The following is a 27501-nucleotide window of genomic DNA, read 5'->3' on the forward strand; positions in this document are numbered from 1 at the left end:
GCGGCGCGCGGGCTGGAGTAGGGAGAGCCGGCGGCGTGCGCGCGCGGCGGGCGGCGCGTTCCGCGGCAGCGCGACGGCGATTCGGCGGCGGCGGCCGCAGATTAGGGTGGGAAGAGGGTCGGGGAGCGAGAGCAGATTGCGGGGAAGCTCACCGGGGATTTGTTTTGCACGAAGGAAGGCCGGAAGGGGGTCGTCGACGGGAGGGGCGAAGCTCGGGGCGGAGCTTGATGAAGACAGCAATGGCGGACGGCGTTTGGGGCTTGACTTCGGCCGGGATAGGGGCTCGGCCGACCACGTGGAGGGTCGGAGTGGGTGGACGGCGAGTCTGCGCGGCTCCGGGCGCGACGAATCGAGGCGGGGTGGCGAGCAGTGGCCGGTGCGGCGGACGGCGGCGACTCTACTCGCCCTAGCTCCGCTCGAGCTCGAGGATGGGAATGGAAGGGAAGGACGGGAAGGTTCGAGGCGTCCGCGTGGCTAAGAGCAGCGCTCAGACACCGAGGTCGAGCGTGATTGCCGACGTGTGGACGCACTCGCCGGCGACCAGCGGCGGTATGGGCGTCGGGAGCTTCACAGTAGAAGCACTGGAGACTACTGTTTACTCGCTGAACGATTTTGACTCTAGTTTGACCCGCTAAAACTCCAAATTTCATATAACAACTTGAAATTTGGCCAAAATAAAAGTTGTAGAGGATTAAAAGATCTACAACTTTCATTTTGGGCGGAAGTTGATTTGGAGCTCAGATCAAGGACAAAAACGAGATCGAACATCGTTAAAACAAAGATTTCTATGCGAATCCGATTAACGCTAACAACGAACTGAGTCCACGATTAGCGAGATAAATCGTGATTAGCGAGCATGATTAACACAGAGGTGTTACACCCCTACACTCCACAGCAGAATGGAGTTGTAGAACGGAAGAATCGGACGTTGGTTGAGATGCCTAGGACGATGCTCGATGAGCATAGGACTCCTAGAAAGTACTGGGCTGAGGCAGTTAACACCGCTTGTTATGTGTTCAATCGTAATTTCTTGCGTGCTTTCATGCACAAGACTTCTTATGAGTTGTGATTTGGACGCCAGCCCCATGTTGATCATCTCAGAGTTTTCGGTTGCCGGTGTTTTGTGCTAAAGGAAGGAAATCTTGATAAGTTTGAGTCTCGATCGTCTGACGGTATTTTTATCGATTATGCTTCTCACTCTAGAGCTTATCGTGTGCTGATTATTGATACTAACATCGTCAGAGAGACTTGTGAAGTCACTTTCGACGAGACTGCACAGTGCAATTCTTCTATCTTTGAGGTTGCAGAAGATGATGAGCTCGGCACCCCCATCTTTGAAGATGAGGAGGAAGAAGCTGCGGAGGGTGATGCTGAGGCTACCACGCGTGCTGTGGACCCAGCCGTCTCCGCCACGAGCTCGGACGATGATGATGGCCCCGACCTGACTACATCTACTTCCCGGGGGCCGATCGAGTAGGTGACTCAGCCTTCACCAGCTGCACCTGAGGAGACACCAGCTTTGATTGAGGAAGAGGCGACTTCGACAAGGGAAGCACCACGACACATTCAGCGTCATCATCCACCTCAACCAATGCTAGGTGACCTCAACGAGAGAGTCACACGGTCCAAGGTAACAAGTATCGCTGGCTTTGCTCATTCAGCGTTTGTTGCCTCTTTCGAGCCCAAAGATGTTGGACACGCACTTTCTTACTCCAATTGGGTCAATGCCATGCATGAGAAACTCAAAATTTTTGAAAGGAATCAGGTTTGGGTTTTGGTTGAGCCTCCGCCTGCTTGTAATCCCATTGGAACCAAGTGGGTTTTCAAGAACAAGCAAGGTGAAGATGGGTTGGTTGTGCGAAACAAGGCTCGACTTGTAGCCCAGGGGTTCTGCCAATAAGAAGAGATAGATTATGAGAAAACTTTTGCCCCGGTAGCACGCTTAGAAGCGATTCGAATTTTTCTTGCATTTGCTGCTTCCAAGGGTTTTAAAGTTTTCCAAATGGATGTGAAATCTGCCTTCTTGAATGGTTTTATTGAAGAGGAAGTGTATGTGAAACAACCCCCGGGTTTTGAAAATCCCAAGTTTCCAAACCGAATTTATAAACTACTGGAAGCTCTTTACGGTTTGAAACAGGCGCCTAGAGCTTGGTACGATATGCTTAAAAACTTCTTGCTTGCTCAAGGTTTTAAAATGGGATGTGTTGATAAAACCTTGTTCCTCATGCGCTCTGGCTCTGACTTTTTATTGGTTTAGATATACGTGGATGATATTATCTTTGGTGGCTCTTCTCATGCTCTTGTCTCCAAGTTTTTTGAGCAAATGTCCAGGGAGTTCGAGATGAGCATGATGAGTGAGCTGCAGTTCTTCCTCAGGCTGCAGATCAAGCAAACTCCTCAGGGCACATTCGTCCATCAAGCCAAGTATACCAAGGACTTGCTGCAGAAGTTCGACATGAGTGACTTGTCTCCTCAGCCGACTCCAATCAGCACATCGACGGCACTTGATGCGGACTTGGATGGTGAGGCGGTGGACCAGAAGGAGTACAGGAGCATGATTGGCTCTCTCCTATACCTGACGGCGACCCGACCGGACATTCAGTTCGGGGTCAGCCTCTGTGCGCGATATCAGGCTTCGCCGCGCACCTCCCACAAGCAAGTGGTGAAACGCATCTTCAGGCACCTCAAGTTCACTCCTGAATTTGGTCTTTGTTATTCTGCGGATTCATCTCTTGTTTTGGTTGGTTTTTCGAATGCCGATTTTGGTGGGTGTCGGCTGGATCACAAGTCGACTCCCGGCACCTGTAACTTTCTCGGTACATCGTTGGTTTCGTGGTCCTCTCGCAAGCAAGATAGTGTAGCACTTTCTTCCACAGAAGCCGAATACGTTGCCGCTGCTAGCTGCTGCTCTCAGATTCTTTGGATGAAACAAACCTTGTAGAATTATGGGTTGAGTTTTGGTAGGGTTCCCATCTTTGTAGACAACATGTCTGCCATTAGCATTGCAAAGAACCCTGTCCTACACTCCAGAACCAAATATATAGATATCCGGTTCCACTTCCTGCGAGATAACCATGAGAGGCCACATAGACATGATCCATGTCCCTTCAGAGAGGCAAACCGCAGATATCCTTACCAAACCACTTGAGCAGGACACCTTTGCTCGCTTGCGAGGGAAGCTTGGGGTTTGTTACCCCTTTTGATCGCTGACTTCTCTTTGGTTAGTTTTTTGTAGGTCTTTGTTTTTGTTTCTCTTCGCTTTCTAGCTTCTGATAGATGCATTTGCATTGTACATGTTTGCATTTCGCATTGCTTCACTACACTGGCATTCTTGCATACACTGTTATGATCCTCTAGTGCTTGCTAGTGTAGTTTCTTAGACTTGATCATGTATAGCTTGCTCTTCAGTATAGGTCATATCAACTGAGTTAAGCTATTTTGATTTGAAAATCTGAAAACATGATCACCCTGTCTTGGCTACTGGTATGTTAGGTTGTATTGATACGCTTTGCTATCCTATTCATGCTAGTGTGGCTTTTAATCTTTGACATGAGCTAAAATTGTTAAAATTATTTAATATATGTCTGAAATGGAATGAAAAGATCCAGATGGGATTGCTTGTCACACTGATCGAGCTTTCGGGACGGCTCACATAGAACTAGTGAGAACCAGGGCAAGGCTGTGCATGACTGAAGCGAGTGTCTTAAGCTTCTGACTGCCCTTGGCATAGGTTTGGTCTCGCTGCTAAGTAAAGCATGACAAGCTTTCAACCCCTGACAGAATCACTTGCTTGATATAACCTGTTAACTTTTCGTTCAAATGCAAGTTTTGAGATGCAGAATTGATTCATGATAAAATATATTGGCTGCTTTGGATCACCCTGTATGAGTTTGGTAAGCACTGCTTTTGAAGCGTCCCCTCATAAGAGAAGACTTAAATGTGATACAAAACACCAGTCCCAGGAGGCTGATGCCACATTTATTACATCAGATGGTTCAAAACCGTACAAACCTTGGAGGACACTCGATACAGATAATGATAATTATTAACCAAGCTACAACATAACACCAGACTGCAAACCACATGGGGTCTACTACGGGCTCAGAGTACTGCGACAGCGGAGGCATCTCGACAGGGCCGGTACCACAGGCAAGGTTGGGTGTAGAACGGTAACCCTACTCGGCGTCGTCTGGCACGAAGTCTGGATCTTCTTCTGTAAAAAGTAAGAGTGGGGTGAGTACAAACGTACTCAGCAAGTCCAACCACACCCACGGAGGGGTTAAATCAGAATAACATGCCTTGGTAAATCAAGGATAAGGTTATGGTTTAATTTGCAGAAAAACTATATTTTATGCAAGGGTTTGTTTTAAAGAAAACCTTTATGAAAATCAATTCCAGAAGTAACACGGAATTTCCAATTTTTAAACTGCTACCGGACTCCCCGTCCGTCGTAGCACACGGCACATCTGCCGGACACAATTCCAAAACAACTCACACCAGCCCATCCCAAAGAAACACTAGTTATGTGACCACACCGTAACTCGCCCAATACCGTGGGCACGGACTATTCGAATAGATTCTTAACTCTGCAGAGGTGTGCAACTTTACCCACAAGTAGGATACCACAACTCGTGCACCGTCGTGTCGGTGTAGATCCCATCATAGCCATTACCCACCATAGCTAAGCCTGACTAGCCATCACGGGCTGCACCAAGGGGTCATTGACCGTTCACTTAGGTATAACCGGCATAAGTCACTCGGGGCTTATCCCTTTTCCTTAGTCACCCGTTGCTCTCAGCTCTCCTGATGGCTACCACACCAACTAGTGGGATTTATGCTACGCCGTTGCCCATTCAACGGTCGAGTGGTTTGCACGATAGTGGAGTTAGGTGAGATGACACACCAACTCGGTCCTTAGACGCGACGAGATGGATATCTCCCTTCTTTGCCCTGCCACTCAGGCATAAGCACACCAATCGGCAAATCGCACAGAAATGCCGTCCATCTCGCCCATACTCATCTTTTCGAAAATCCACATTTTATCCCTTCCCACACGCACACATTTTCTTTATAAATCAAATAGTATTATGAGTAAAGTCCTAAACATTCTAATATCGATTAACGTCCAAACAAAATCAGACATTAATCTAGGTGGTCAAGGAATGGTCACCACAAATCAAGGGGTGGCTATCCAACCGTGTTTTCATGCAAGTAAAACATATGCAGTTTATAAAACAGGCCATTGGGTTGTGTTTATAAAAACTAGGACAGAAACATGCATCAAAGGATGGGATTGAACTTGCCGTCTTCAAAGCCTTCGGGGAAGTCCTGTCCTTCGGGCTCGGGGTCGCGGAACTGATCCTCGCTCTCCTGCTCACAGAACTGCTCGTTGACGGGCTCTCCCGCGTTCACTCCGTGGTCTACAGCACACACAAACAAGCATTCAATCAATTCAAAGTTCTATCGTTGAGCTCGAATCGGAATCGCATAAAATATGGAGATATAAGTGGCATTTTTTAGTGTCTCCCTAATGGCATGGCCAAGACTTGGTTATGAGTGGCGTGGTAAAAGTTTCGGGTTAATCAGAGGTTGTTTGCTACATGAAATGATAGGTTTAGCAAAGGTTCGGGATCGGGTAAAAGGTCAGGGGCCTAGTTGTAAATGAATCGGGAAAACTCGGGGCCTGTTTACGATTTCTAAAAGTATTTGGGCCTAAAAGGGAAATGCAGGGACCTAACTATTATTAGGTTTAAATTGGAATAGGGTTTATTTGCAAATATACTAATGGTGGGGGTATTTCTGCAAAAAGGCAAAAATGATGAAAGGTTTCTTTAAGAAATAAAGGAAAGGGGGAGGGGTTTTTGGCAAAATCGCCATCCCCTTCCTCCCTCCCACGCTGGGAAAACAGGGGAGGCGCCGGGGTCGCCGGCGGCGGCCAATCCGGCCGTCCAGGGCCAGGGCGGCGGCCGGGGGTGAGGGGAAAGGGGAAGGGTGGCGCCTTGGAGGGGATCCCGGCCTCACCTCGGGCTGGGATGGCGCGCAGAGGCGGGGCGGCGTGGGTCGGCGGCGGCGGGCGGGAATGGCTGCGGCGGCGGTGCTGCAGGTTAGGAGAGGGGGCTAGGGCCGGCGGGTGGGGTTGTGGAGCTGGCCGGGGAGCTCGGGGGCTCTTTTATAGCCGAGCTAAGGCGGTGGAGGTGGGTGGCCGGCTCGGCGAGGTTCGCGGGCGGGTTTAATGGCGGGCGGCCGCGTCTGGTTGTCGCGAGGCGGCGTGCAGCGGCGAGGGCGTCGAGGCCGCCCACTGTGGCACGTGGAGGAGAAGGCGGGGCGCTGGCCTCGGCGCAGATGGCGAGGCGGCGGCCCTGCGGCGGCACTGCTGCTAGGCGACGCACGGCGCGGCGGCTGCACGCGGGCACAGGGCAAGCGGGACCGGAGCGAGGCACTGGCGGCGGGCGTCGCGGCGTGCGGCTGGGCGGTGATGGAGGGGCGCCAGTCGGGTGGCCGCGTCGTGGCGCGCCGGGGCGGGGCGGTGCGGCGCGTGCGCGTGAGCGGCGCCGAGCGGGGCAGCGCGGGCGGCGTGGCCGCGGCGAGCGCGCGTGCTGGCACTGCAGCGGGGAGGCGCAACGACGCGCGGCGCGCGTCGTGGCCGGGCACGCACGCGGGCTCAGCGAGCGGCTCGGCGCGCGGTGCGGTGCACGCGGTGCGCGTGCGCGCGTCGCGGCTCGACGCGCCGGGCGCCGTGCGTGTGCGCGAGCGCGGCGTTCGGGCCGGTCGGGGCGGTCAGGCTGCTCGGGCAGGTGGCATGGAAGGGGAAGGGCGGGGAGCGGCCCAGGCGCGCGAGCGGGGAATGGAGCTGGCCTCGGCGGGCTCGGGGCGAGCGGGAGCGAGGCAGAGGAGGAGGAGGAAGGAAGGAGAGAGGGAGAGAAAAGAAAAGAGAAAAGGGGAAGAGAAAAAGAAAATAGGAAAAAGAATTAAGGAGAAAGGAAATGGGAAAAAGGGAGGGAGAGAAAGGAAAAAGGAGGGGGAGGGGCGGTGCGCGCCAGCGGCGACCGCGGCCGCGGTCGGCCACGCGTGGCGTGCGGCCGCGGGAGGTGGGGTACGCGGTCGGAGGGGAAGAGGGAAAAGGAGAGAGGGGAAAAAGGGGCGGGATTCGCGGCGGCCGGTCACGACGCGTCGCATTGAAGGAGATGGGACGTGGATTGAAGTCGGGTGTCGGGTTGTTCGGGAAAGGCTCTGGGGATTAGGGTTCAGGGTTTGAGTCGAGCTCAACGACAAAAACAACTTTAGCGCATAATTTATTTTTGGTGAGTTTTCGGGATGTTACAAACCTACCCCACTTAAAATGAATCTCGTCCTCGAGATTCGGCTGGTTCCTAAACAGGTGGGGAAACTCCTTCTTTAGAGCGTCTTCGCGTTCCCAGGTAGCTTCTTCCACTCCGTGTCTGCTCCACTGAACTCTACATATCCGTACTTCGGAGTTTCTGGTCCTTCTGGTGACAGTGTCGAGAATCTTGACCGGTACTTCTTGATAACGTAGGTCTGGCTGTAGATCTATTGATTCTACTGGCACATGCTCTGCCTCGGGTACTCTCAAACATCTTCTTAGCTGCGAGACGTGGAACACTGGATGTATATCCGACATTTCTTCTGGCAGTTCCAAACGGTATGCTACTGCTCCAACTTTCTTCAGAACTCGGTATGGTCCAATGTACCGAGGGGCCAATTTTCCTTGTACCTGAAATCTTCGGGTTCCTCGAATGGGTGAAACCTTGAGATACACAAAATCCCCTGGACTGAAACTTATCTCCCGTCTTTTCTTGTCGGCGTAGCTTTTCTGTCGGGACTGGGCTGTTTTCAGCTTTTCTCTAATCTCGGCAACTCTTTCTTCTGCTTCCTTTATGAGTGCGGGTCCGACTAGAGCACGTTCTCCCACTTCTGACCACATCAGAGGGGTCCTGCATTTTCTTCCGTAGAGAGCTTCGAACGGCGACATGCCCAAACTTGCTTGATACCCGTTGTTGTATGAGAACTCGGCATAGGGTAAGCTTTGTTCCCAATCTTTGCCATAAGTGAGGACACACGCCCTCAGCATATCTTCCATAATCTGATTCACCCTTTCTGTCTGACCATCTGTCTGCGGGTGATAAGCGGAGCTAAAGTCTAGCTTGGTGCCCATAGCTTTATGCAAACTTTTCCAAAATCTAGAGGTGAACTGGGTCCCTCTGTCGGAAACAATACGACTGGGCACACCATGCAACTTCACTATATTCTCCACATAGAGCTTGGCTAGCTTCTCTCCGCCATAGTTGGTCCGTACGGGTATGAAATGAGCCGCTTTAGTGAGTCGGTCCACTATTACCCATATGGAATCGTGTCCTTTCTGGGTTCTGGGCAGTCCTACCACAAAATCCATCCCTATTTCATCCCATTTCCAAACCGGAATGGGTAGGGGCTGCAACAATCCTGCCGGCTTCTGGTGTTCAGCTTTGATTCTCTGACAAGTATCGCAATGGGCAACAAATCGTGCAATGTCTGCCTTCATCCCATTCCACCAATATTTCTGTTTTAAGTCCATATACATCTTGGTGGATCCTGGGTGAATAGAGTAGGCTGAGTTGTGGGCTTCATCCATGATTATTTGCCTGAAATCTCCCTTCTGGGGCACACAAATTCTATCTTTGTACCACAATGTTCCCCTATTATCCACTCTAAAGTCTGGTGCCTTATTTTCTCCGGTTTGCTTCCAGATTTCCATCAGTCCCTTGTCCGCTCTCTTGGCCTTCCTGATTCGTTCTTCTAGAGTGGATTGAACGTTCAGCACTTGGCCGGAACCTCGAGGGACAATGTGCACATTTAATCGTGCCATTTCCTCTCGTAAATGGTCATTCTTGGGCCCGTAGGATTTCCGACTTAGGGCATCGGCTACTACATTGGCTTTACCTGGGTGATAATGAATTTCCAAATTATAATCTTTGACTAATTCCAGCCATCTTCTCTGCCTCAGGTTTAGGTCTGGTTGGGTGAAGATATACTTTAGACTTTTATGATCGGTAAAGATTTCTCACTTATTTCCAATCAAATAGTGCCTCCAGATCTTAAGTGCGTGCACTACGGCTGCAAGCTCCAAATCATGAGTCGGGTAATTTTGCTCATGAGTCCTGAGCTGACGGGAAGCATATGCAACGACTTTCCCATCTTGCATCAGCACACAACCCAATCCTTGTCGGGACGCATCACAATAGATGACAAAATCCCGATGAATATCCGGCAGGGTTAGCACTGGGGCTGTCGTCAATCTTCGCTTCAACTCCTGGAAACTTCTTTCACACGACTCCGTCCAGGTGAACTTCTTCTCTTTCTTGAGCAGCTCTGTCATGGGCCGGGCTATCTTAGAAAATCCCTCAATAAATCTCCGATAGTACCCAGCTAATCCGAGAAAACTCCTGATCTCACTGACATTGGTTGGTTGCAGCCAGTTGGAGACTGCTTCGACCTTCTCGGGATCCACTGCTACTCCTTCTGCGGTCAGAATGTGACCAAGGAAAGCTACTTTCTCCAGCCAGAACTCACACTTGCTAAATTTGGCGTATAGCCTATGCACTCTCAATTTTTCCCAGAACTACCCTCAGGTGTTGCTCGTGCTCCTGAATACTCTTCGAGTAAATAAGTATGTCGTCAATGAAGACTACGACAAACTTATCTAACTCGTCCATAAACACTTTGTTCATGAGGTTCATGAAATAGGCAGGTGCATTTGTCAGTCCAAAAGACATCACCGTAAACTCAAACTGACCATACCGGGTGACAAAAGCTGTTTTCGGGATGTCGCTCTCCCTGATCTTGAGCTGAAAATAACCGGACCTCAGGTCAATCTTGGAAAAGTATTTGGCTCCTTTTAACTGGTCGAAAAGGTCATCGATCCTGGGGAGAGGATACTTGTTCTTGATAGTAACTTCGTTCAGTGCCCGGTAATCAACGCACAACCTCATACTTCCATCCTTCTTTTTGACAAACAGAACCGGGGCTCCCCAAGGCGACGAACTTGGCCTGATGAAGCCAATCCGTTGTAACTCCTCTAGTTGTTTCTTTAACTCTGCCAACTCAGAGGCTGCCATCCTATAAGGTCTCTTGGCTATGGGGGCGGTTCCAGGAACAAGATCAATGACAAATTCTATGTCCCTATCTGGTGGCATACCGGGAAGTTCTTCAGGAAAGACATCGGGGTACTCACTCACTACTGGGACTTCTTCCAAGGACTTGGCTTCCATGCTAAACACCATCGGGTTTGCTCCACTTTCCCGGGTGTGACAGGTCACTCGGACTCCCTCTGGGTTTGTTAGGTGGACTACCTTGTCCGTACAACCTATGAGGCCATTGTGTTTGCTCAGCCAATCCATTCCGAGGATCACATCTATCCCTTCTGACTTAAGTACTACTAGATCTGCTAGAAACTCTACCTCACTTAAATTAATCCTTACCCGTAGACAACCCAGTTGACACCTGATGTCTCCTCCGGGCGTCCGGGTTAATAGGGGCGTTTTTAGTAGTACTGTAGGTATTTTATGTTTCTCCACAAAACTCAAGGATATAAATGAGTGTGATGCTCCAGAATCGAACAGTACTGTTGCAAGAGTTGAGCTGACTAGGTACTCACCGAGTACTACGCCCTGAGCTCCTTGAGCTTCCTGCGCGTCGATGTGGTTGACGCGGGCTCGTCCGAAAGACTGCTGGGATTGCCTCTGCTGATTGTTGTTGTTGGTGGTGTTGCCACGGAGGGGCACTCGATTGGCACCGGTCAGAACTGGCTTAGGTCCGTTCACTGTATTGGAGAAAGCTGAAGTAGCAGGCTTGTTCTTGGCATAGGGACAGTCGGCGATGAAGTGACCTGTCTCACGGCAATTGAAACAGGCCCTCACGTTGCTGTTGTTGTTGGTGACTTGGCTCGCATTACTCTGTGGGGCCCTCATGGTGTTCTGGCTTCTGAGCTGGGTGTTAGGGGCCCGTGGTCCTGTTGCTTGCGACTGAGTTCTGTACTGCATTGGGGCTTGGGACCTTGGTGCATTGTAACTGAAGCTTCTGGCCTTCTGGGAACGATCCTGCTGGCGGGCCTTGCTCTCCAGGAACTTGCGCTTGTTATCCTTTCTTTCATCACTCTTGGCCTTCTCAGTGAGGATTGCCTTGTTCATCAGGGTGTTGAAGTCAGGATAGATTTGAGGGGTGAGCAGGGTCCTGAGTTCTGGATTTAGTCCTTTCTTGAACATATCCTGCTTCTTCTCGTCGTCGTTCACTTCTTCTGGTGCATAGCGAGCCAATTCCATAAACTGGTGTGTATACTCCTCTACCGTCATATTCCCCTGCTGAAGTGCGCGGAATTCATCTGCCTTGCGCTTCATGGTAGCTGAGGGGATGTGATAGCGGCGGAACTCTCTCACGAATTCATTCCAGGTGATGGTGGAGGCATCTCTGGCAGCAGCGCAGTAATTTTCCCACCAGGCTAAGGCAGTCCCGGTGAGTTGATGTGCTGCCAGGAGGACTTTATCCCGATCTTGGCACCCAAACGGCTCGAGCTTCCTCTGGATCACGCGGAGCCAGTCATCTGCGTCCAAGGGGTTGCTGGATCCGGCAAAAGTGGGTGGCTTGGCCCTCAGAAAAGCTGTTAGCTTGTCGTTGAAGGTCTGCTCTCGTGGCTGCCTGTTCATTAGAGCATTGGCCAGTGTCTCCAGTATGAGAGTCTGGTTATGGATCACTTGTGCCAGGTCCACGAAGGGTGGTGGTGGTGGTAGCTGTGCATCCTGATTTTCTCCTCTGCCCTGACTCACTTCTTGTTCTTCCTGAGGGTGGTTTTGCCCGTTAAGGCGCACTCCTGCGTCAGCAGCTGCAGGGTCCCTGACACGGGAGGCCCTCGTGACGCTTCGGGAAACCATCTGCAGATTTGGTAGGGTTTTTGTGAGATTGGGATTAGGTGATGTTTAAGTTATTTAATTCGTATTTTTGAAAAAAAGCAGAATTAACCTTCTGCCGAAAGGCACACACAACAAGCACACAACAAGGCAAACAAGCAACTTTTACTAAAGCGAGGTAGGGTACAACACGGAAACACGACTAGAACGCGTACTACAAGTCCGGGTACAGGTTCAAACTAAGGGTACAACTTAAACCGAAAGGGCTAGAAGGGTACAACAACAGGGTAGGGTTGGACACTCTACTCGCGGGGCGAGTCTTCTTCTGGGGTGATACGAGCTTCCGGGGAAACAAACGGCTCGTCGTCCTCCGGGTTCCCGTTCTCTTGGGGCTGAGCAGCAACTTCTCTTTCTCTGACAGCAGTAGACCCTTCGGGGTTCTCGGGTGGAGCTCGAGGGCTTCCAAAGAGCGTTCCCCATCCTATGACGGGTGTCCCAAGTAGGACATGGTCTTCTCCGATGGCCGGAACTGGGGTCCCACTCCTGGTCCATTCTTGCATGCGCCGGTCTCGGGCCTGTCTGAGGCTCTCCTGTGCCACTGCTTCACTGCTGATCGCGGCTGCGGCTCTTGCCTCGGCTTGGGCTGCTCGGACCTGTTGGAGTCTCACTGCGAGTTCAGCTTGCTCAGCACGAAGGGTCTGCTCCCTCAGCAGGTGGGCTTGTTCATCGAAGAGCTGATCCAAAGCGGCTAGGTAGTTAGCCACTTGGTACAGAGGGTCCTCTTCATGGCGGCGTCGTTCCAGACTCCTCATGCGAGCTTCCCAAACAGGGGTTCTGATGGCCGGCGGGAAGAACCTCATTGGTGTGGGTGCTAGGTGTTCTTCGAAAATCCGGCATAGGTACCGAAGTGCCTTTCTGACAGCCAAGGGATAGGTGTCTTGGTGCCTGAATCCCGTAGCGGTCACTCGCCACGACTGGATGTTGGGGTGGCGCTCACTTCTGGTGATGACAAGGATCACCCTGCAGCGGAGAGTGCCATGATGCTCGTACTCTCTGCTGTAGTACCTTGGGCGTTCCGTAACGCCAAGGCTTTCCAGGGCGTTGATCAACAGGCTGGGGAAGCCAGGTGCAGCTTGGCAGTCGCCCTGGGTCCATCCTTCCTCAGCCATCTAAAAATAAAGATAGAGTGAATACCTTGCGCGAATATTTGCGGTACACAAAAGGGGTGGATGGTTTTTATTTATGGCATCACGATGGGGTACAACTTCATGGGTACATGGTTATTAGAGCAGAGGTTCTAGCTTAGAGACTACTCCTATCATGGGGATTCTTCCTCAATTCTAAAGGAGCGCTTCTTCAGTGGAAGGTGCTGACCCATCACATCATCCTCGGTCTGAGTTCCTTTATCCCAGTGGGTTTCTTCGGGTTCTTCTTCTTCAGTCTGAGTGCCAACGTCCCAATGGGTTTCCATGGGTTCTTCCTCTTCTTCGTCTTCCTCTATCCATCCACCTATTCCCCAGCGAGCCTCGTACCTCCGCATCTGAGCTTGGAGAGCGGCCAGCGAGTTCTCGGCACGTGCGGCCCTTGTCCGCTGCTCCTCCAATTCTGCCTCTTTTTCATCCATTTGGACTTGGAGAGCAGCCAAGGAATACTCGGCGTGGAAAGTCCTCGACCGTTGTTCCTCCATCTCCTGGGTTGCTTTTTCTGCTCTGTGGACCTGCTGTTTCAGTTGCGCTGCTTGCTCGCGATAGAGCTCATCCAGGCCGGTGAGATAGATGGATAGATGAGAGACCGTATCTTCTAGGTCTTCTTCTTCTCTTCCAAGTCCTCTCATCCTGGCAATCCATGTGCGTCCTCTTCCTTCAGTCGGCGGGAAAAATCCCATAGGAGTCCGCTGAAGGTGATGCTTGTAGATCACTCGGAGCCGTCGCAGGGCTTTACGGGCGGCTTTCCGATAGGTATCTGGGAAACGGAATCCAGTGGTGGAGATGAACCAAGGGTCCACATCAGGATGGCGGGTGCTTCTTGCTATGAAGATCATCAGGTCACACCGAAGAGTACCCTTGGAGTCGTACTCCCGATAGAGAAACTCTGGTGGATCCACAACTCCGATGCGTTCCAGGCTGAGTATCAACAACTTGGGAAGGCCGGGCTCTGCGAAACAGATTCCGCCAATCCATCCATTGTCAGCCATCTGGAACAGGGCAAGAACCAAAGGTAAGTGTTTGTGTGAGGAAAGGATTAAGGATAGAAAAGTCCTAAGGTAAAGGGTCTAAAAACGGGTTTCGCTCCTAGGGTCACGTCCTACGGCCAACCTACGGCTCTGATACCACCTGAAGCGTCCCCTCATAAGAGAAGACTTAAATGTGATACAAAACACCAGTCCCAGGAGGCTGATGCCACATTTATTACATCAGATGGTTCAAAACCGTACAAACCTTGGAGGACACTCGATACAGATAATGATAATTATTAACCAAGCTACAACATAACACCAGACTGCAAACCACATGGGGTCTACTACGGGCTCAGAGTACTGCGACAGCGGAGGCATCTCGACAGGGCCGGTACCACAGGCAAAGGTTGGGTGTAGAACGGTAACCCTACTCGGCGTCGTCTGGCACGAAGTCTGGATCTTCTTCTGTAAAAAGTAAGAGTGGGGTGAGTACAAACGTACTCAGCAAGTCCAACCACACCCACGGAGGGGTTAAATCAGAATAACATGCCTTGGTAAATCAAGGATAAGGTTATGGTTTAATTTGCAGAAAAACTATATTTTATGCAAGGGTTTGTTTTAAAGAAAACCTTTATGAAAATCAATTCCAGAAGTAACACGGAATTTCCAATTTTTAAACTGCTACCGGACTCCCCGTCCGTCGTAGCACACGGCACATCTGCCGGACACAATTCCAAAACAACTCACACCAGCCCATCCCAAAGAAACACTAGTTATGTGACCACACCGTAACTCGCCCAATACCGTGGGCACGGACTATTCGAATAGATTCTTAACTCTGCAGAGGTGTGCAACTTTACCCACAAGTAGGATACCACAACTCGTGCACCGTCGTGTCGGTGTAGATCCCATCATAGCCATTACCCACCATAGCTAAGCCTGACTAGCCATCACGGGCTGCACCAAGGGGTCATTGACCGTTCACTTAGGTATAACCGGCATAAGTCACTCGGGGCTTATCCCTTTTCCTTAGTCACCCGTTGCTCTCAGCTCTCCTGATGGCTACCACACCAACTAGTGGGATTTATGCTACGCCATTGCCCATTCAACGGTCGAGTGGTTTGCACGATAGTGGAGTTAGGTGAGATGACACACCAACTCGGTCCTTAGACGCGACGAGATGGATATCTCCCTTCTTTGCCCTGCCACTCAGGCATAAGCACACCAATCGGCAAATCGCACAGAAATGCCGTCCATCTCGCCCATACTCATCTTTTCGAAAATCCACATTTTATCCCTTCCCACACGCACACATTTTCTTTATAAATCAAATAGTATTATGAGTAAAGTCCTAAACATTCTAATATCGATTAACGTCCAAACAAAATCAGACATTAATCTAGGTGGTCAAGGAATGGTCACCACAAATCAAGGGGTGGCTATCCAACCGTGTTTTCATGCAAGTAAAACATATGCAGTTTATAAAACAGGCCATTGGGTTGTGTTTATAAAAACTAGGACAGAAACATGCATCAAAGGATGGGATTGAACTTGCCGTCTTCAAAGCCTTCGGGGAAGTCCTGTCCTTCGGGCTCGGGGTCGCGGAACTGATCCTCGCTCTCCTGCTCACAGAACTGCTCGTTGACGGGCTCTCCCGCGTTCACTCCGTGGTCTACAGCACACACAAACAAGCATTCAATCAATTCAAAGTTCTATCGTTGAGCTCGAATCGGAATCGCATAAAATATGGAGATATAAGTGGCATTTTTTAGTGTCTCCCTAATGGCATGGCCAAGATTTGGTTATGAGTGGCGTGGTAAAAGTTTCGGGTTAATCAGAGGTTGTTTGCTACATGAAATGATAGGTTTAGCAAAGGTTCGGGATCGGGTAAAAGGTCAGGGGCCTAGTTGTAAATGAATCGGGAAAACTCGGGGCCTGTTTACGATTTCTAAAAGTATTTGGGCCTAAAAGGGAAATGCAGGGACCTAACTATTATTAGGTTTAAATTGGAATAGGGTTTATTTGTAAATATACTAATGGTGGGGGTATTTCTGCAAAAAGGCAAAAATGATGAAAGGTTTCTTTAAGAAATAAAGGAAAGGGGGAGGGGTTTTTGGCAAAATCGCCATCCCCTTCCTCCCTCCCACGCTGGGAAAACAGGGGAGGCGCCGGGGTCGCCGGCGGCGGCCAATCCGGCCGTCCAGGGCCAGGGCGGCGGCCGGGGGTGAGGGGAAAGGGGAAGGGTGGCGCCTTGGAGGGGATCCCGGCCTCACCTCGGGCTGGGATGGCGCGCAGAGGCGGGGCGGCGTGGGTCGGCGGCGGCGGGCGGGAATGGCTGCGGCGGCGGTGCTGCAGGTTAGGAGAGGGGGCTAGGGCCGGCGGGTGGGGTTGTGGAGCTGGCCGGGGAGCTCGGGGGCTCTTTTATAGCCGAGCTAAGGCGGTGGAGGTGGGTGGCCGGCTCGGCGAGGTTCGCGGGCGGGTTTAATGGCGGGCGGCCGCGTCTGGTTGTCGCGAGGCGGCGTGCAGCGGCGAGGGCGTCGAGGCCGCCCACTGTGGCACGTGGAGGAGAAGGCGGGGCGCTAGCCTCGGCGCGGGTGGCGAGGCGGCGGCTCTGCGGCGGCACTGCTGCTAGGCGACGCACGGCGCGGCGGCTGCACGCGGGCACAGGGCGAGCGGGACCGGAGCGAGGCGCTAGCGGCGGGCGTCGCGGCGTGCGGCTGGGCGGTGATGGAGGGGCGCCAGTCGGGTGGCCGCGTCGTGGCGCGCCGGGGCGGGGCGGTGCGGCGCGTGCGCGTGAGCGGCGCCGAGCGGGGCAGCGCGGGCGGCGTGGCCGCGGCGAGCGCGCGTGCTGGCACTGCAGCGGGGAGGCGCAGCGACGCGCGGCGCGCGTCGTGGCCGGGCACGCACGCGGGCTCAGCGAGCGGCTCGGCGCGCGGAGCGGTGCACGCGGTGCGCGTGCGCGCGTCGCGGCTCGACGCGCCGGGCGCCGTGCGCGTGCGCGAGCGCGGCGTTCGGGCCGGTCGGGGCGGTCAGGCTGCTCGGGCAGGTGGCATGGAAGGGGAAGGGCGGCACGGTCGGGCGGGGAGCGGCCCAGGCGCGCGAGCGGGGAATGGAGCTGGCCTCGGCGGGCTCGGGGCGAGCGGGAGCGAGGCAGAGGAGGAGGAGGAAGGAAGGAGAGAGGGAGAGAAAAGAAAAGAGAAAAGGGGAAGAGAAAAAGAAAATAGGAAAAAGAATTAAGGAGAAAGGAAATGGGAAAAAGGGAGGGAGAGAAAGGAAAAAGGAGGGGGAGGGGCGGTGCGCGCCAGCGGCGACCGCGGCCGCGGTCGGCCACGCGTGGCGTGCGGCCGCGGGAGGTGGGGTACGCGGTCGGAGGGGAAGAGGGAAAAGGAGAGAGGGGAAAAAGGGGCGGGATTCGCGGCGGCCGGTCACGACGCGTCGCATTGAAGGAGATGGGACGTGGATTGAAGTCGGGTGTCGGGTTGTTCGGGAGAGGCTCTGGGGATTAGGGTTCAGGGTTTGAGTCGAGCTCAACGACAAAAACAACTTTAGCGCATAATTTATTTTTGGTGAGTTTTCGGGATGTTACAGCTTTCTTTATCCTACTTGCTGTTGCTAGATCATGGGTGATGTTTTTATTTTTGCTGAACTGAACTTGCTAGCTTTAGACTTGATTGATATACTCTGTTGAGCTAGATTCAGTTCCTGTTTATGAAGCACACATGCCTGTCACTAGATGATCATATCTTTGTATGCCTGAATGTTTCACTTACACCCTCTGCACGACATTCATTGCATAGCATGATTTCAGGGGGAGGTTTAGACATATTTTAGGCTTGATGTGTGCATGTGCCAACAAGTGGGAGAATTTTTGGAGAAGTGATCGAACAAGGGGGAGACTGGAGACTTGTTTGAGTTTTGAAAAACTTGTTGTGCACAGGGCTTTGAGCGTGCATACATGTGGTGAGAGTTGCACTGGTAAGGGGGAAATGCATTTCAGTGGGAGTTTCTGCTTTGTTTAGCTCCTGGATTTCCCTTCGCTTCTTGCATGACTGCGTCGAGCTTTACCTCTATCTTCGAGGAGTCATGTTTTGGCTTTTGATCGATTGCGTCGAGCCGTTACCCTTGTCTTAGGGAATCGATCTTTGCTTGAGTAAGTGACTGTTCTTGCCTTTCTGAGCTTTTTGTCACTTGCTTGAGTTCTTCACTTTCTTTTTTGCCATTTTTTATTTTTTCCACATCTCTAGTTACAGGTGGTGTGTTGACAATGCACTCATCAAGGGGAGATTGAGGAATGAGCAGTACTCACTCCTGGCTGTGATGAGTGAATTGTGAACCGTGTGGTGTGATCGTGTGCTTAGTCATTGGTTGCAGGTACACGGGCGTCGAGTGTCGACGGAGAGCTGCAGTGGAGGTGCTGTGGCCGATGGACCGTGCGGTGGACGGCGGTGAAGGGCAGTCGGGACCGAAGCTCGGGCCGGGCGGCAGCTGTGGCGTCCACTCCTGGATCGAGGGCATAAGCACCGGTGGAAGGCGGGTTTCTTGGTTTGCACCACAAAACCAAGCTGGCGGACGGCGGTTGAAGACGCCAAGTCGTGGAGGCACGGGCGTCGGTCTCGGGACTGGCGGAGGAACGGGCGTCGACGGTGTCTAGGGCCTCGCTGTGGGCGAGGAGGTGACAGGCGTCGGGCGGCGTCTAGGGCCGTCAGGAGGCCGAGGCTGGAACGGCGTCCAGGGCCACGGCGTGGAGGCGGGAATCTTCCCGCGCGTGGAGTTTTGGCGGTGTTCTCAAAACCGGCCACCTACCCGGGTTTCGCGGACCCTCCAAAACCGCGGACCAGATCTTCATCGACGTGGCGGCATCGCGGAGAAGGCTTCGAGTCGAAGAAAGAAAGTCCGCCATCAGATGAGATCTTGTACCCTTTCCGGTTTTGCCCCTACGGGCGTTTTAGTGTATGAGTCAAGGTGGAGGTCAAATCTGGTAGGGACCGGTCTGACCGGTCGCCCCCGAGGATGTATAAATACATCTCACCTGCCCCCTTGGACAGGGGAGCCTCTAAGCCACGAGTCCTTTTCTGTTTTTCCTTGCTCCTCTCTGTTCTAGGGTTAGGCCGAGGTCTCCATGGCAATAGTGGTCTAGATTATAGCTAGGTCCACAAATTTGAGTGGGTGGATGAATGGGTGGAAGTCTAGCTCTTGTATAGGTGAATTCCTCTGTAAATCACGATGAACTTGAATGAAATGCAACTTCTTGATCTGAATCACTCGAGGGGCCCAGAGATATCTCTCTCAGGTAAAGAGGGGCAACTCCCATCTCGACTGCCCATGTCTCACAGCATGCTTCTTGGCAAACCCATAAATCACCTTTATAACTACCCAGTTACGGAGTAGCGTTTGATGACTCCTAAGTAAGTCAATTCACATCTTGAGTACATGCGACAATCTCCGGTCTAAAGACACAATGTACATATTGTGTAATGAGAAATTACCATCTCTTGTGTTAGGTCAGTTCAGACTCATGTCCTAGATGAGTTCATACTATTAGTTTGACATCTCCATGTCCATGACCTGTGAAACATAGTCATCAACTAATACATGTGCTAGTCTAATATTCATGTGTGTCCATGCATGAACTCCGACTAGGAACATCTTTAGAATATCCATACAAGTAAAGAGTTTCACAAACAATTCACATAATCGTTAATCAATACAAATTGTTTTTCATGGATATTCAATGAATATTTTATTAATCATGAATATAAGGAAATATGATCATCTCTATGATTGCCTCTAGGGCATATTTCCTACAAAGCCAACCGCGAATCTCTTATTTGAGTTACCGTTTTTTAACATAGTGGATCGGAAGTATGAAACTATTACATTAGTAAGGCTTCATTCTAATTCTTGTTGTTTCTTTTGTAGGATGGAAGCAGCTTATGAGATTTGTCGCTCGTCATGCACTTACTACATTTGTTACATTTTCCATGAAATCTATTGATACATTCATGTCGAACTCAGACACTTTTTTTGCGAGAAAACTCAGACACTTTTATGACTATTCATCACGTGTTTCCAGTAATTCCGACATCATGTGCGTTTCTTTTTTGTGATCGAGGATGGACTATCAGTGTGTCCTATTTTGAACGTTCCATCCACATATTGTATCTTAAGTTATCAAATTTGGAGGATCGAGTCTGATTGAGTTAATAAACTTTTGTAAGGAATTAATGTTTAATAAATTCAGAAGACGGTTACGTCCTTAGAGCATGTACAACGGGGAGTCGACACCCGTCGGCATGCAGTCCTTTTTTGCAAAGAGCCCCTTGGTCGGGCGAGCAGACGGGTGCCCCGTCGCCTCGCGAGGCGACGATGGAGGCTCGTGCTCCGAGAGCCTGAGGACAGCTCGGAGCGCGTTGTATGCCGCTGCTTCATCTCGGCGATGCCCTGCTCGGATCCACTGCTCCCGCTTCCGCGCGCTGGGCAGGAAGACCACGGCTACGGCGCCACTGACCGCTGGCCGCCACACCCTGGCAAGGAGCGTGAGGCCATGCTAGAGGAGAACCGCGACCCGCAGCTGGAGATGCCGCACGACCAGGCCCGGGCCGCCGCCGTCGTGGAGAAGAACCTGGACGGCGGCATCGAGGAGGAGAGCAACACGAGGTAGAGGCAGCGGGAGGACGAGCAGAGCGCGCTCGACGAGCAGGCCGCCGGCGGGGACCTGCGACGGGAGGCGCAAGAGGAACCCCAGATCGACGGCGACGAGCGGGCGAACCCGCAGCCGGGGGAGGAGGGTGAGCAGCAGCGTCAGCCGGAGGAGGAGCGTAGCAGCAACTAGCAGAATCCGTGGGAGGAGGAGCTCAGCAGCCACTAGCAGAATGGGGGCGGCGGCGACGGTGACAAGCTAGCCAGCAAGCAATAGATGCTTAGTAATACTTGGGTGTTCATGATTTTGTGAAATCCATAGCAAAATAAATATAGGTCTAAATAATCTCAAACTTATTTCTTTGGATCTATTTTGTTATGCTTTACATTTAAAAAATACGAATACCTATGCTACTATCCTATGTTTTTATCTATAGATTTATTTGTGTTAGGGTGTTTAAATGCATAATAATTATGTATTGATCCAACAAAATGTGAAACAAAGTTTGTTAGACTCCTTTTCAGATTTACATTTCAAAATTTTACTCTTGAGAAGTGTTTATTTTCTTCTTTTTAAATGTATTTCTTACTTACTACTTGAAAATGGCAAAATCCACTTTTTTCATCTTTTTTCTTTGTGTAGAATATGAGAAAAAAACAAGTTTGCTATGTTTTCTGTTAGTTTATAGGCTTTTTATGATTTAATGTATAGGTGGTTTAAAAATTACTACAAAGAGCCACGTGAATTAATATTTATATACATTTTATGATTTAATATATTATATATATAAGATTCATGCGAATTATTTGAATGTATTGTGCATTCTCTTGTCTATGCAACAAAATGGCTATAAAAATTAATTATGCACTAGATCATCATGAATTTGAGTGTCAAATGGTGAATTAATAATCATGCAGATAGCCAAACAGACAACTCATTGTATAAGCTGTCTATTCAGCTATCTATTTGTGACAAAAAACAACAGCTATATGCACTGTTGTACATGCACTTACGTATTATTCTGGAACTTGCCAGCAACATGTTACGTGGACCAAGAAAGTACTAGCTCAAAGTTCCAGTTGCCTTTTTTTATTTGCATCATTTCATAATATAAAGAAATTATAATTTATATAAGTATCAATTGAGCTAATACAACTTAATAATTGTAAAAATTGAATGAATCTATCTATACTTCTATATCTATACTATAAAGAATCTAAACAATTGAAACACATTTTACTAAAATTTTCTACCCACCCACCACACAACCTATCCCTTTGAGGTCCACGTTTAAGCTCAAAGTGATCGACAGAATGCCTGGTGAGCTAAAAAAAAACACCCTCCCACCAGTACAATCAGCGGCCGCGGTGTTTTTTTTTTTTTACACCCACGGCGTCTCTACCCCTCGTCCGTACCCGCGTATTGGCTCGTTTGAACACGCCTGCCGTCCAATCCCACCCCGGATTAGCGCACGTCCCGCACGTCCCTCGTCGATCCCTTTGCGCCGCCATCTTCCCCTCCCTCCTCGCTCGCCCGCGCCGCCCACCACGGCCGCCCTCACCCGCGCCAGCCGCCACCACGTGCTCCGGCGTACGTGCGGCGGGCGCCGACGCGCGCTCCGGCCAGCGCCGCTTGCTGGCTCCTCTCTCCGGCGAGGGGGCCAGGGACGGACAGGACACCTCAGCTCCGCCCCGGTGCAGAGGCTAGGGCCGCCGCCGCTGTCCTCCGGCACGGGGGTCAGGGTGGGGCCTCTTTGGCGCGGGACGCCGCCGCTCAAGGAGTCCGGGCCTCCGCCGCGGGCCCGTGGCATCCCAGTCGGCGCTCGATCTGCTAGGTGCGCGCTCCCCTCTCTCTCCCTCCCTCTCTCTTTCTCTTTCTCTGGCCGCCGCCGCCGCCGCTCCAGCTGCCGGCAGCTACACCCGACACCGGTCCCCCTGATCTGGCGCTCCTCCTTGCCGGCGGCCGGCGACAGCGAGCGGCGGCGCTCGGGCGGGAGTAGGACCCGCGGGCGCTCGGGCGGATCTGCCCCGTCGCGTGCGTCCTCTTCCTCCTCCCCCGCCCGCCCGCCGCCGCGCATCCTCCTCCGCCCACCGGTGTCGCGCGCGTCCTCCTCCGCCCGGCCGCCGGCGCACGCGTCCTCCGCTGGCCTGTCGGTGCTCCGGTGCCCCTACAAGATCACCCGCTCCACGCTCAAGGCCCCCCGACACCCTGCACTCGCGGCCGCCGCTCCTCTCCGTACTCCACTGGAATACTGGATCCACATATCAGTGCCTTTCCCATCCCAATTCTGCTCTTGAACTGTTCCACCTTCTGATTTGTCTTGCAACTGTGAGCAGATGGCAGGACTCCACGAGGAACTGATCCACCAGCAAACAGATGTGGACCGATGTCGGCAAAAAGGATCCAGCGGAGCATGACCCTCTTCGATCAAGCACCTACAGGTCTGACTCTCTCCCATCTCAGTTCTTGGCCGGAGGTCTCTCTCCCATCTCAGTTCTTGGCCGGTTCATCCAAGAATCCCGAAAATTGTTCTTGATTCTTTTGTTCCCCTAAACTGCAGAAATTTGTGGATTTGACTCTCCCCCTAATAAAGTATAAGCGGAGGATGACCCTAAATCCTTCAGCATCTACAGGTCTGACTCTCACTGGCCAAGCATTCCGTGGATTGTGCCATTTTTTCTTCTCTCATTTCTACATGTCTGACTCCCACTGGCCAAGCATTTCTAGGCAATGCTATCTTTTAAGTTGTAGGATTATCTTTGACATTATGCCTCCTGAGGCGCCGGTGCGTAATGGGGTTATTGAACGGGTCGATAATGTAAAGAGGGGTAGAGGTAGACCTAAACTGACGTGGGATGGGTCGGTTAAGAGAGACCTTAAGGATTGGAATATCTCTAAAGAGATAGCTTTGGATAGGAGCGCTTGGAGACTAGCTATCAATGTGCCTGAACCTTGAACTTATTTCTTTCGGGTTTCATCTCTAGCCTACCCCAACTTGCTTGGGAAAAAAAGGCTATGTTGTTGTTGTTGTTGTTGTTGTTGTTGTTGTTGTATTATGCATTTCATATGCTATATATTCACTACTCTTATTTTTGAGATTGTGATATGCTCTGAGCTCTTGATTGATGATGGCCTAAGGTTTCTACTGGTTATTTATTCTTGGGCGAAAGCCGATCTTGAGATCATTCAATGCTGCATGTCCTGATACATTTTGGGATACATGGAGATGTGTGAGTCAAGATAAACTGTGAGCATACACAAAATAACAGCTAAAAGTCAGCTAAAAAAGAACAGTACAAGAGAAAATAAAATATTGCACAAAATTATTTCCTTTGATTCTTGATGTATGTACACTAATACACCTTTTTACTTTTTCTTGGGGGCTTTTAATTGTATATGAGCTACCATCTGATACCACTAGATAAGCTGGTTTTGGGGTGCTCGAGATTGTTAGCTGGCCATGCTAGAAACAAATATGGCGCCTAGAGCTATGCCATGGTTTATATCCATATAGGATATTTTGCCATCGTACAAATTTGAAGGACCTAGGGTGTTGATTACTTGATTTGACCTTAATTATTAGATGGTACAGAATTTTAAAACTGAAGGATTGAGTCCAAAGGCTAAAAATCAAGTATGAGGCTGTATCCAGTGTCCAAATTATTTGGGTCACTCAAAGAACTAATGTAGCTCGTCTTCTTCTTTTTGTATCGTTTTCCTTTTTTTGTATTGTTTTCAATTATCACTAATTCTATATGGTATTCTAAAGAAAATTCAGATTCCCTATACTCTTATTATCTTGCTACATTTTACTTTTTTTATCTTTCTTCAATTTTGGGATATGAGCAGAGCATGTCAGCCTTAAGATGATTATATGTTATTGCTTTGGTTTTGCCCATGTCAAGATTGAAGAGAGTTGTATAATCTTGATCCAATTTGACTGAGCAAATGATTTTTTTCTTTACTATTGTTTTGTTGGGATTGGTCATCTTCCTATAGCTGTAGTAGTTGATCTGCCTATTATATTGGCAAATTCTTGGGTTTCTTTAAGGTTCTATCATAGAATTTACTTACTTTTCTATCCAAGATGTCTCACATAACTTGTCCTGGCAATTTTCAGGCTCAGTTTGGCTCTTGTCGTGAATGGATCACAGAAGGAGAAGTTTGCATCTGGTTTGCTGCAACAGTTCCTGGCATACCTAAAGTCCACGCAGTTCCACTTATGATTTCTGTTTGTTGTTTCAGCTTGACTTGGTATTCAACTTGGTGTCCAATTTAATTAATCTTTGTAATAGCCCTTTCCTATCTTCTTTTTTTCATTTCCTATCTTCTTTTTTATCAGGCAAACATCAAGGATACAAGGAGACAATGAAGGTATTAACAGATTAGGACATTGATGCGTTGGTGTGTTTTTGGCAAAGCAACAAAGAAAGTGATGGATACCTTCCACCTTTAAGTAAGATCCACCTCTGCTTTGCCTTTCCTCTCTCATGTGATTTAATTACCTGGTAATTATCATTGATTTGGTTCAAGTTTTGCGCATTTTGATGATCTGGAAACATAAGGAAATTAGGCTGATCTATTTAAATCGTAGTAAAAGAAATCTGAATCCGAGGCCTCTTGGTTTATGACATTAAATGGGATCCTAAGTTGATATATCATCTCATTTTTATGTCTGTGCAAATATAGGATGATATATATTTTTTTCCTGCAAGAAGGCATTAACTTTGGACTATTCCTGGATCATGACATATGGCACTGAATTACCAGTGCAAAATGACAAACTTTTTTTTTGCTTTAGTTCTCTGCTTGCTACTTTGGAAGAGAGAATGACGCCTCAGTTATTCTAATTACTCAAAAATTGGTAGGCTGGTAGCTCAATTGCAACCATGCATCACGCTGTTGGTTGAAATCTGTATGAGCAGCTATTTCCATGAAACCCATGATCACACGACTTAAAAATATCCTATCTCTTTGGTAATTGCTATGAAGCTGCATTATTCAACATCTAATAGAAAAGTATTTGATCCTTGTTCATGCGTGTGTTGCAGTTTATGTGCTATTTGAGTTTTGTGTGATGGGTTATTAAATTATTGTGATTTTCTATTTATGGGATATCTGAATAGAACTTCATAAAGTACATGTAGGTTGAACTCTGTGTTAAAGAAAACAGAGCTTAATAGTAAGAGGAGGAAAGCCTGCCATTAGAAAAATGCCAAGTGCAGTTCTAACAACAATATCAAACCACCAGGTACCTTGTCCTTCCAATAAATTCTCAAATATGTCAGATTATGAAGCTGCTGACTCAAATGTCTTTATTGTAGGTGTGACATCCTTGCTGAACCAAACAAATACAGAAAATGACGCCACAGGACAATGAGATTGTGAGCAATGGAAAACCAACGGATGATTTTGATGATAGTTGACTGCGTTGTAACAATCTTTTTGAAAGGGCACAAATAGTAGTTTGATATAATCTAATCACTTTTAAATAATTTGACTTCAAACACGTGCCTGTGTCACGTGCTAATATGGAGGTGGAGAGTCTACTCAGGGATTCAGGGATGGAAGGCAGTGGGAGAAAGGAGTGAGGGAGGGTCTGGTGCTCTCTGCCATAGTGCTATGCAGATGTTCATAAGAGCTATTCATTTATTTTTCGAGTCTTGGCAATTTTTTGGTGATATTGCAAAATACCAGTGAAATAATTGTATAGGCAGTTATCACTGTTTTAGTAACTGAAATTTGTTCTCCTGTAGATACATATATGTAAATATACATCGGCAATTAATTGTCAATTTCACAATTTATTTTGTGATCAAGATGTTTAATTTTATCCATGTATTCTATTTGTTTCTATGAAGGTTGCCTTTCCATGCCCCGTGTATATCTTTGCTATATAATCCGTATACACCTTTGCTACAAAAATAGAACTATCATTTATTTATAAAATTTTGTTTTCAAAATTTTCTTAGAACTTTTGCTGCGCGTTCACTCTACTATGATTATAAATAAAGATTGTTCTATTATATCAAAAATGTTGTTATTATTATTATCATAATCAAGATATAGCACGCGTGTGTCGTGCGGGCATCCATACTAGTTAGTGAAATAAGCTCAGAGAAACAATAGACCAGCAAGGACCATAATGGTGGCCCGCCTCATAGAGCCGCAATACGACAAAACATGTCCCCCACACCACCGTCTCCTCTCCTCGCCAAAACCTTAGCAGCAGCTCAGGCCTCCCTCCCCTCCCACCAGGTGGCGGCGCGCTCCTATCACTTCTTCCTCCCATTCCATCTATCTCGCTAATCACCACCAGGTGAACGCATGCTTTTGTGCTGCGTAGCAGGTTAAATTATGTTTGAACTTTGTTCCGGAGAATGGAGGTTGGAGACAGCAGGGGGAAACAATTAACGTTGTAAAAAGTTTGATCAGCTGCACAGCCAATTCAGGTGATCTGATGAAGTGGTTACAATCCGCCGGATCAAGGAAAGTTTGTGTAACAAAATTGGTACATGTCAAATGTTCCTTTCAGAATTTAAACCACTTGAACATGTATTTCTATCCACCGCTGACGCACAGCCAAGCAAAATCAAATCAGAATTACTGTAAACAGAGAACTAAATAAAAAATTCACCGAAACAAACGCGGCTTAATAAAGCTGAATACTAGCTCTAATTCGAAGCACAACCTTCCTAGCACCAGAGCATCTCCAAGAGCTCTTGTATATTTGATGAATTGGCTAAAAGAAAAAAAATCATCAAAACTCAGATCCGACAAATTTTGTA

At 49.5% G+C, this 27501-nt stretch overlaps 1 long non-coding RNA gene across 4 annotated transcripts; it reads left to right on the plus strand.

Moving 5' to 3' along the window:
* Positions 1-22158: 22158 nt before the first annotated feature.
* On the plus strand, positions 22159-26546 carry LOC120667020. 4 transcript variants are annotated; one of them, XR_005672049.1, is made up of 8 exons: positions 22159-22547; positions 22686-22948; positions 23050-23154; positions 23274-23346; positions 24834-24967; positions 25056-25169; positions 25852-25964; positions 26038-26546. It is a non-coding gene; the product is annotated as an uncharacterized LOC120667020 (long non-coding RNA). The 4 variants fall into 4 exon arrangements; XR_005672048.1 differs by having other exon boundaries at positions 22160-22547; positions 22686-23154; XR_005672047.1 differs by having other exon boundaries at positions 22161-22547; positions 22686-23154; positions 25861-25964.
* The last annotated feature ends 955 nt before the right edge of the window (positions 26547-27501 follow it).

This window comes from Panicum virgatum, chromosome 2K (genome assembly GCF_016808335.1).
Source record: "Panicum virgatum strain AP13 chromosome 2K, P.virgatum_v5, whole genome shotgun sequence".
NCBI lineage: Eukaryota > Viridiplantae > Streptophyta > Magnoliopsida > Poales > Poaceae > Panicum > Panicum virgatum.